The following is an 11,494-nucleotide window of genomic DNA, read 5'->3' on the forward strand; positions in this document are numbered from 1 at the left end:
TCAGCAATTGTATATCTGAACAAACACAAAGCCCTCAGAACATCAAAAAATACTTTTTCTGCTCACTGTATTATTATACAGTATTATATTGGGGCTTTATGGCGCATAGCCAATTAAGGCCATCATTCTCCAAGTACACGGTTGAGTATGTGGTGTGTTAGGTAAAGTATTGTTTACAATTATGTCACAGTTTTATTATGTTTATTTCTTCGTAAAAAATTGAGAAGGCATGAAAACTCGACACATGACTTTTCTCCCAGCAAAAGGGATGGGTGGAGCGGGATGTGTGCATTGTAGAGCGCTATGAAATTTGAAATGCCTTTTCCTTGTTGCCTCGAGCTTTGCGCATGGTATAAGCACATGACTGATTGTAAGCTCTTCTTCACATGCTTCACAGGTAGGTTTCTCTTCATTCCGGAATAAAACGTTGCGCGTGAGGTGTGTGTTCGATGCGCAGACGACATGGGATCACTTCAACGAAACGTTTTGATGACTGCACAACTTCCATTCCCTAATTATAGCCTTGTTCACCTCGTTCTTCCACGAAGCCTGCCATTTAGTCCTGTCTGCTCTGTATAACTTTCATGCAGTCTTTACTAGGAATGTTGATTTGTTTTATTACACCGCCACAGGCATGTGCGGCACATTCGCCAGTTTTCTCATTCCCGCTGATGCCCACGTGGCTAGGGACCCAGCAGAACTTTATTGCCTATCCTTGTTTGTAAGCTTTTACTAGATTGTTTATGTCTACAATTAAGGGTTCCAATCCATTATGGAGGTGCAGCCCTGCGATTACGCGTTAGGGCTCGGAGTATATAACACTGCTTTTAATATTCTTTATTACCGTTTCTAGCGTTACTGAGACGGCATACAATTCGGCAGTGACGTTTGAGATGCCCTGATGCAGCCGTACTGTTTTCTGGTTTGGTTTACGGGCTTTAATGTCCCAAAGCGGTTCAGGTTATGAGAGACTGCGTAGTGGAAATCTCCGGAAATTTCGCCCACTTGGGTTTTTTAACGTGCACTAACACCATGCAGCACACGGGCGCCTTGCTTTTCAGCATCGCACTATTTTCTTTAATATGTATTGTGTTATTTGACTCCCAATGTACTGCGCAGTCTTTGAACTGTCTGTGCATTATGATGTGTATGTTCCATATTTCTCTTACAGTGCTAAAAACTCTTGAAATATTCGTTCTCTGGTTGGTTGGTTGGTTGGTTGGTTCATAGGAAGGAAAAGGCGCAGTATCTGTCACACTTGCTCTGTGGACACCTGAACCGCGCCGTAAGGGAAGGGATGAGGGTGGGAGTGAAAGTGGATAGAGAGAAAGGGGGGCCGTAGTGGAGGGCTACGGAGTAATTTCGACCACCTGGGGATCTTTAACGTGCGCTGACATCGCACAGCACACGGACGCCACTTCGTTTCGCCTCCATCGAAACGCAGCCGCCGAGGCCGGGATTCGATCCCGGGAACTCCGGCACAGTAGTCGGGCGTCTTACCACTGCACCACCCCGGCGGGGCATTCGTTCTCTGGGAGTTTGCTTTTTATCAAGATGTGTCAGTGTAACATTGCACATACGAGGAAAACTGTCCCGTAGTGGCAGTCGGTTCGGTCTTCGGTCATACTGTGAAGGGCATCTAGTAAGTCCTACTTCGCATTTTTATCCGAATCGGAGAAGCAATGGTTTGAATGCTCGGGGTTATTGCTGGTTAGAGTTCCGAATGGTGATGTAGTAATGATGGGATCACACAGGTGCTTCGGAAGAGACCTTATTTTCAGTATATAAGCACATATAAGCATGGTTCCCTTATCGGTAAGGGAACATTCATTTCTTTCAACATACAGACTAGCTATAAGTGATGTTCTACAAAAGCCAGTTGAAAGACGGAGGCCTGTGGTGTGTAACTGCGGTCATTTAGTTTGTCAGCACTGAGAGTATCTGAGAAAATATTTCGCCACTTGCCTCTACTTTAAAAAGCTTCAATCAGCTAAATGAAGCTTCCGTCATGGTTTGGTCGGGATGACTGATGGTGAAGATGATAAGATGACTATTGCAGGTAGGCAGGTGCTACCGCCTGGATTATTCAGAACATCACATTTAAAATAGTTAAAATGGAAGATGAGCTAAAAGCAAATCTAATGAACTCATTTTCCCGAACTTGGGAAGAAGCGCGTAGGCTACAGGAATTGAATAAGCAAATGTTACTAAGAATAAGGTCGTCTATAAGCTGACCACGCGTGTCAGCTTTTTCTCTTCCGCACAGAGTGTAAATTAAAATCTCTAACTACCAGGTATTGTTCTGGTAGTTGATTGAAAAGGTAGTCAAATCATGAAGGCTTATTTTAAAGCGCGGCTCAAGATACACAGAAACACAGTAATGGTTTTAAAGGAATTATTGTCGCTGCTACATCTCCTAAGGGAGCATTTTATTTCGGTTCTTCAGCTGGAACGACGTTTGCAATATGATGGCCGTGAAACCTAAGAGCTTGCTTGCTTGCTCTCGATCTCGGGGGAAGACTTGATACGTTTAGTATATTTGTGTGTTTGAAAGCTATATTTGCTTCCTGTATTCATAGTACAACTGGCGAGAGTGTATCTAGGGTGTATTTCATGCATTAATAATTTTAGAAGCTCCCTACAGTTCCACAGGACAAGGAACGCCATCTTATATGTTGCGAGTTGGAAAACTAAGTTGGGTTTCTTGGCGGGGCCCGAGGTTTGGGCATTGTCTGTTTTGTTCGTTCCAAGTAGCTCTGCTGTCTCTGTGAAGACGGCAAGGAGCTCTCCTGGCTCGTGTCCATAGCCGCTTTTAATGTTCGACGAACGTGACGCAGGTACGTTCAGTCTGACCTTGCCTCGAGGGCAGAGGTGGCCCGCCGACCCCGAAGGACACGTAGTGTTTCAGCCACAGCAACCCTGCAATCCATGGCCGTATTTTTGGCAGTAAAAGCATCTCCTGACATTTGGAATGCGCGGTCGAGCATTTCTTATCACGTATCCCACATCAATTGACTCGACGCTCCTAATGAAAGAACCAGATGTTTTCTCAGGATATTCTTGTTATTCTTTATGATTCTTATTCTGTAAACAGCTGTGACATTTTGGTCTACTAGCCCTGCTATTTTTATCTGCGGTGGCAGCAATGAAGTCTATTTCAGATATTCCGCATTTTAAAATGCTCAAGGATCAGTGGGGAGAGATGGTGACGGGGATGTTCTCAAGCGACACAGTGTTTTTCAGGTTGGACGACTGTTACTTATTTTGTCCTTCTAAGAGGTCGCCGTTCGCAAGTTTCTTTGTATCCAGAACCCAGGTTTCCTGCGACTCACACTATTCAAGGAGATTTTAGAACAGGCTTTGGATTCCTCATTATGCACAACATATTTACGACCTTCTCTTTCGTTTTCACAAAAATGGCTCGTAGCACTGGTCCGCCCTTTTTTGTTTGAAAGGCTATCAGTTGCTGGTGATAAAAGATCTGTGAAAGGGTTTGGTTTTCGGTAGTTGTGCCTGCCACCCTCCATGGAGCCTACTGAGGGGCGGGGCAGGAATTTGCAAGTTCTGCCCATCAAATATGGGCAACTCAGGGAAGCTATTCCTCACATGTTTAACCCTCACCGCAAGGAAAAAAAACAGGAAAACGAGACAGGATAGTGCCGAGAAAAAGATAGCAAAGTTAAAAATGAAGGGGACAGGAAAAGGCAACTGCCTTTTCCTGTACCCTTCCTGTCCCTCCCCCCTCACCTGGGTCAACCCGCAGGTGCCCTCTATGGGAAGCGTGGGACAAAGGGGCCTTAAAGGATCAAAAACTTGGCATCGGCTCAACCACCAGGATTCCCTTTTCCCCAGACACGGCGATGCCACGCACGGCTAAGCGGTCCCCGGTGCCGCACAGTGCATACAGACATCTTCCTGCGCCGCCGAGGTGTTGTATCGCTAACCAGCGGCACGGAGTGGACATCCAGGTGGCGTGCAGAAGGCAGACTGGACGGGGGCGTTGACTGGACTGGACGCGGTGTCTTGTGCGGTGTCTGGCGTGCTGTGTTCCGTGTGCTTGGGTTAGAGCTAGGGCTGGTTGGACAACCGCCATGCATTGCTGACCGCTGTGTAGTTGAGGATAATAAAAGTGTATTAACACCTGTAACAGAAACACATGTAGAAGAAATGGACATGGGCAGGACATGTAGTGCGAAGAGAGGATAACCGATGGTCGCTGAGGGTAACAAACTGGATTCCAAGGGAAGGAAAGCGTAGCAGGGGGCGGCAGAAAGTTAGGTGGGCGGATGAGATTAAGAAGTTCGCAGGGGTCAAGTGGATGCAGCTAGCACAGAACCGGGTTAAGTGGAGAGATATGGAAGAGGCCTTCGCCCTGCAGTGGGTATAATCAGGCTGATGATGATGATGAACACCTGTAACAACTGGCGACGAGGAGTAACCGGAGAATTGTCGACCGTGATGTCGAAGTTGGAGCCGTTTGCGGGCGAAGGACCGGAATGGGATGAGTACGTGGAGATTCTTGAACAACACTTCACAGCCGACAGCGTCCCGGAGGACAAGATAAGAAGCGTACTGTGTTTCTCAGCTCATGCGGAAAGCCGACGTACTCACTGCTTCGTCGCTTACTGACACCCCGACGGCCAAGTGGCGTTCTCACCGAGAGCATCCAGTTGCTGTCCAACCATTATGCGCCCAAACCGTCAGTGATGGTACAACGCTATTGTTTTCACTGCCGAGCTCCACGGGACGGAGAACCAGTCAAGGAGTTCGTTGACGAACTGCGTAAGTTGCTGGATTTCTGTGATTTTAGAGGGGAGCTGGAGAACAACTTAAGGGACAGGATCGTGCATGGTATTCGGGATGCTGCAATGCGACGACGGCTGCTCGAACACTCGGAGCTGACGCTAGACCGCACGGTCAAAATCATCACTAGTATGGCAGCTGTCGTTTCGGGCGCCAATATGATGACCGGGCAGATTGAGGAGGTGAACATTCACCGCGTATGGAAAGCGACGAGGCGGACAGTGATTGTCATCGCTGTGGCGGAAGGCACTACGAGCAATCATGCAGGTTCAGGAATTTGTGGTTTTGCTTGCCAGACGAAAGGTCACGTAGCAAAAAAATGCGCGGCGGACAGGAACCTGGGACAAGTCTGCGAGGCGCGGAACAGAACAGGCAGCAAGGAGCGGGACCGGCCAGATATCGACCTTGCCGCGGGGTGATGGCCGTAGACCCGGTAGATACGCCACCCGAAGACGAGAACGATGAAACGGACGTCGGTAATCAGTGGTAGTCTACTCGGTGATGTACGAGGCAGAATTCATGAGACGTTTTCCGAGGATGGCTATGGAGAAGTCTGATCTCAAGTGAAGAGGCTACTTTGGACACCAGTCAGCGGTCGCGGGGAAAGCGTCAATGCTTGCAAAGTTTGGAGGAAAGGTTGCACAACTGCCATTGTTCATCGTCAGAGGTGGTTCAAGGGGCCCTATTAGGCAGAAACAGGGCAAAGGCGTTTGATGCCGTTTAAGAACATGCTCAGCGTTAACGCAGTCGATGATATACAGGAGTGGATAGGTCGGTTCCCTAATATATTCGCCGAAGGTCTCGGACAGTTTTCAGGAGTGAAAGCCAAGATAAGAGTACCCGAGGATGCGCAGCCACGGTTCTTTGGGCCATGGCCAGTACCAGAAGGACGGGAAAGTTAGGCTGTGCAGAGACTTCAAGGTCACAGTGAACCGAGCAGCCGATATTGAGACATATCCAACGCCACGGGCCGAGGAATTCTGGGCGCAGCTGGCAGGAGGCGTGTTGTTCTCGAAGTTGGACCTTCAAGACGCATACTAGCAAGTGGAGCTGGATGAGGATTCGAAGAAATATGTGACTATTAATACCCAGCAGGGACTGTTTAAGTACAACCGACTGCCATTTGGAGTGGCATCAGCACTGGCAATTTTCCAACGCGAAATAGACAATTTGCTTCGATGTTGCCGAAAGACTGTCGTGTACTTCGATGACATACTAGTTGCTGCGGTGTCGGCAGAGGACCACCGTATGAACGTGGAGGAAGTGTTGAAACGACTGAGTGATGCAGGAATGTGTATTCGCCGCAGCAAGCATAGCTTACCTGGGATATGTCATCGAAAAGGATGGTCTGCATCCAGCACCAGAGAAAGTTGAAGTCATTCTTAGAGCACCGGCACCGACTGAAACTCGTGAGTTGCAGAGCTTCCTGAGTCTGCTTAGTTTTTACAGGAGGTTCCTACCACAGTTGTCAACAGTACTGCACTCCCGTACCAGTTACAATTACTTAAGAACGGAGTCCCATGGCACTGGGGACCTCAACAGGAAGCAGCATTTGCACAAAGCAAGACGTTGCTCGTATCAGCAAGAGCGTTGGTTTATTACGACCCAGAGTGGCCCTTGTTCTGTGTTGCTATGCGTCGCCGTATGGCATTGGAGTTGTACTAGCACATCGGCTGCCGTCCGGAGAGGAGAAGCCAATAGCCTTTGCGTCTCGGAGACTAACAGCTGCCGAGAACAATTACAGTCAGTTGGATAAGGATGCACGACAGTTATTTTTGGCATGTTAAAGTTCCATCAGTTTGTGTAGGGAAGGCCATTTGAAATTATCGCCGACCACAAGTCATTATTGGGACTGTTTGGTCATGAGAACCGAATTCCACTTCAAAGTTCACCGCGACTGTTGCGTTGGGCCCTGACGCTGAGTGGATATAACTATCGGTTGCGCTTCAGACCAGGGGTGACCTTGGAACACGCTGATGCTGTGAGTCGCCAGCCACTCGCTAGGGCGCTACGAGAGGAGCCCAGGATCCAGGACGTCTTGATGTTGGAAGGTGCATACCCACATGTCGTCAGCCTCGGCAGTGGAGGCAGCAACTGATCGTGACTCCGTGTTGGCTACCCTGCGTAGTGTGTTGTGGTCGGGAGGGCACTTGCCACCTGGACAGGACTTTCGGCCATTTACAAATCGAATGTAGGGGTTCTCTGTGATGGAAGGCTGTGTGCTACATGGAAATCGGGCGGTAGTACCTGAGTCGGTACGGGCAGCTTTGCTGAATCTGCTGCATTAGTGCCATCCGGGTGTTGAAAATTTTAAGTTAGTGGCCCGCAGTCACGTGCGGTGGCCAGGGATTGATGCGGACATCACTGTGAAAGTGGGCCGGTGCACAGTTTGTCAGGTGCATCGTAAGGCTCCCAAGGCAATGCAACTGGCACCATAACCATTCCCTGAGTGGAAGTGGTCCCGATTATACGTAGATTTTGGTAGACCTCTTCACGGCGTGTACTTCTAGGTATTTGTGGACGCATACTCGAAGTGGGTAGAGGTGGCCCGGGTACCGTCGCCATCGGCGCAGGCCACAATTGCATGCCTACAACTATCTTCGCCAGCCATAGATTGCCTGATGTCGTGGTGAGCGACAATGGTCCAACATTCGCAAGCGCACAGTACAAGGCATTCTTGGCTAGGAATTGTGTCCGGTCTATCCTGATTCCACCATACCATCCTGCGTCAAATGGGGCCGCAAAACGAGTTGTGCAAACCATTAAGGACAAGCTTAAGAAGGTGCAACGAGGGGATTTTGAGTGCCGAGCAGTTTGCTGAAATACCGAAGGACACCTCATGCCCTCACTGGTCGTTCCCCTGTTGAACTGCTCATACGTCGGCGGTTGAAGACTGCAATCGATATGCTGAAGCCAGACTTGCGCACCAGAGTGGGCCTGCAGCACCTACAGCAAAACGTGCGTGGCGATGCTGAAGCCAGGAAGGAGCCAGGGCCCGTGGCTGGGGACACGCTTTGGGCCAGCAATTTCAGACCGGGGCCCCGAGGAGTACCAGAAATTGCCAAAGCATCGACCAGTTCGTCATCAGCCGAAGTAGTACTGGAGGATGGCACTGTGTGGCACTGCCATGGAGACCACTTGCGGCGCCGGCTCGGAGGCCCACAAGAGGGGTCAGACGTGAATCGCGGGGACGAGCAAATCATGCAAGGGCCAGAAAGGACTGCGCTGCCAAGCACCCCAGCCCCAGTCTCCACATCGCAGTCGCTGGGGAACGAGACAGAACCAAACGCCATGCGTCCTGCTACCCCCTCACCTGCTAGTGACTCCACCGCTTTACAAACACCAATGCCCCCGCAGGGGGCACCTGTTAAAGCAGGTGTTTGTGTGTTTTGTGCGACACCACGGACCCCGAGCACCCACGCTTAGCCGTGCGTGGCATCGCCGTGTCTGGGGAAAAGGGGATCCTGGTGGTTGAGCCGATGCCGAGTGTTTGGACCTTTAAGGCCCCTCGGCGGAGGCAACACACCACTTTGGCCCACGCTTCCCACAGACGGCACCTCCGGGCTGACCCACCCGGGGGAAATCGGCAGTCGCCTTTTCCTGTCCTCCACTTCATCTTTCACTTTCCTATCTCTTTTCTCAGCACTGTCCTGTCTCCTCCTCATTTCTTGTTTTTCCTTTTTTCTTGGCGGCGAGGGTTAACCTTGTGTGGAGTAGCTACCCTGAGTTGCCCATATTTGGTTATAGTGGCGGTGTACTGCTGGCGTGGGCAGGACTTCTTTCAAGTTCCTGTCCCGTCCCCTCGTTGGGCTCCATGGTGGGTGGCAGGCACAACTACCGAAAACACAAACCCTTTCATGGATTCTTTCTCCCAAACAAATGATCGCCCTCCAAGCAAACGAGGGCGGACCGATGCTACAAGCCATTTCTTTGTGAAAACAAAAGAGACTTTCCCAAAGTTCCATGTCATACATAGCGAAGAGCTAGAAAAACCCGCTCGAAAAATATCCCCTTTCATAGTGTCAAAGTGTCTCACTAAAGACCTGGGCCCTGGATACAAAGTATCAAAACTTGCAAATGGTGACCTCTTGCTAGAAGTACAAACTAAGTGCCAGTCCTCCAACCTGAAAAACATTGTGTCGCTTGGGGACATCCCCGTCGTCATCACTCCCCACCGATCCTTGAACATTGTAAAAGGAGTAATATCTGAGATAGACTTCATTGCTCTCACTGAAGATGAAATGGCAGAAGGACTAGCAGACCAAAACGTCATAGCGGTTCACAGAATAAAAATCCGAAAGGATAACAAGGAGATCCCTACAAAACATCTGGTTCTGACTTTCAATAGCTGCACCCTCCCAGAGTCAATTGAAGTTGGATACATCAAAATAAACGTCCGACCGTACATCCCAAATCCGAGGAGATGCTTCAACTGCCAGAAATACGGCCATGGTTCGCAAAGTTGCCGTGGCCGCAGAACTTGTGCGAAATGTGCTGCGAACGACCACAACTCTGATAACTGCACCGCAGACCCACGCTGTGCAAACTGTGAGGGGGATCACCCCGCATACTCTCGATCCTGCCAAAAATGGAAAGAAGAAAAGCAGATCATAACACTAAAAACAACAAAGAACATCACATACAAAGAGGCACGTACCCAGTACAACAAAACCAAGAACACTTTTCAGTTCACAGCGAAACCAAATCTCGCCGATGTGGTGCGACAGGGCGGGGCACCACAACGGCCTTCGGCACCTACCCAGACCTCAAACGAGGCTGAGGTAGTGCCATCCCCTGCCCTGGTGGAAGCAGCTCCCGCTCCTCCACCACCCCCAAAACAGGCTACGCGTCCCTCAGGGTCGGCGGGCCACAAGACCTCTGCCCACGAGGCAAGGTCTAAAAATAAGGAACACGTGCCTCTGGCACGTTCGTCCAGCACCTCAGACGAGGTAATGGACATAGGCCAGGACAGCTCTTTGCCGTCTTCGTCACAGAGACGGCGGAGCTCCTTGGAACGAACAAAAACAGACAAGGCCCGAATCACGGGCCCTGGAAAAAACTTAACTTAATCTCCAAGCTTTCAACAAAAAAAAGATGGCATTCCTGGTACAGTGGAACTGTAGAGGACTTCTAAAGAATATTAATGACATAAAAGACATTCTAGATACAGTCTCGCCAGTTGCACTGTGCGTACAGGAAACAAATTTAGGTTGCATGCACTCGAATATACTGAAAAAATATCAAGTCTTCCGTCGAGATCGAGAGCAAGCAAGCAGGCTTTCGGGTGGTGCGGCCATCATATTGCAAAGTGGAGTTCCAGCTCAAGAACTGAAATTAAACACTCCCTTAGAAGCTGTAGCAGCCAGAATAATTGCCTTTAAAACTCTTACGGTGTGTTCTGTCTATATTCAACCAAATCTTAAAATAACACTCCATGATCTAGAAAACCTTTTTTGCCAGCTACCAGAGCCCTACCTAGTAGTAGGAGATTTTAATGCACACTCTCCTTTGTGGGGAAGTGAAAAAAGTGATACACGTGGACAGCTTATCGAGGATTTTATTCTTAGTTCAGACATTTGCTTATTGAACTCCTGTGAGCCCACGTACTGTTCACCAAGGACAGGAAAAATGAGTTTTTTAGATTTGGCTTTTAGTTCACCTTCCCTTTTTAATGATTTTAAATGGGATGTTCTGAACAACCCGTATAGTAGCGACCACCTGCCAGCAATAATCAGCTTATCATCCTCACCATCACTCATGCCGACCAAACCGAAACGGTGGAAACTTCACTTAGCAGATTGGGAGCTTTTTAAAGTAGAGGCGAATCTAGGTGCAGTTTTTACAGATGCCCTTAGTGTCGACAGAATAAATGAGTTGTTCACGACTTGCATTATCACTGCCGCTCACCTCGCCATTCCACAGTCCTTAGGTGTGGTGCGACAAAAACACAAGACGTGGTGGTCTCGGGAATGTAAGGAGGCCAAAAAGCGACAAAATAAAGCATGGGGTGTTTTCCGAAGGTACCCTACACACGAAAATCTTACAGCTTTTAAAAAGGCCAAAGCTAAAGCTCGATACATCCGTCGCAACTCTGAAAAAGAATCCTGGCAGAAGTATGTCATGTCAATAAATAGCTCAATGACGTCTAAAAAAATGTGGGAACAAGTTCGTAAACTCAGTGGAAACTTTTCCTCGTTTACAATTCCCATCCTCACAGCCCCTGGTGTTCAGACTAGCATAGAAGAACAGGCCAATATACTAGGCGAACATTTCGCACACGTTTCAAGTTCGTCACACTACACAGAAACATTCCTAAAATACAAAAACATAGCTGAGAAACAAAAACTCCCAACAAGTGGTGGCAGAAATGAATCATATAATAGTTTTATTACACTCCAAGAAGTAAAGAACGTCCTTGCTGCTGGAAAACAGACTGCGCCTGGTCCTGACGAAATTCATTACGAAATGCTGGCTCATTTATCCGAATCCTCTGTAGAGGCACTTGTGAAATTCTTTAACAAAATTTGGACTCTGGGTAAACTCCCGGAGGCTTGGAAACAAGCCGTTATTGTTCCGTTTCTGAAACCAGGAAAGCCGCCGACCTCAGCGGGCAGTTACAGACCCATAGCTCTGACCAGCTGTTTAGCAAAATGTTTTGAAAGTGTTTTAAACATCCGACTAACTTTCATCT

This window comes from Amblyomma maculatum, chromosome 3 (genome assembly GCF_055883805.1).
Source record: "Amblyomma maculatum isolate TAMU_Amacu chromosome 3, ASM5588380v1, whole genome shotgun sequence".
In the NCBI taxonomy this organism is placed as follows: Eukaryota; Metazoa; Arthropoda; class Arachnida; order Ixodida; family Ixodidae; genus Amblyomma; species Amblyomma maculatum.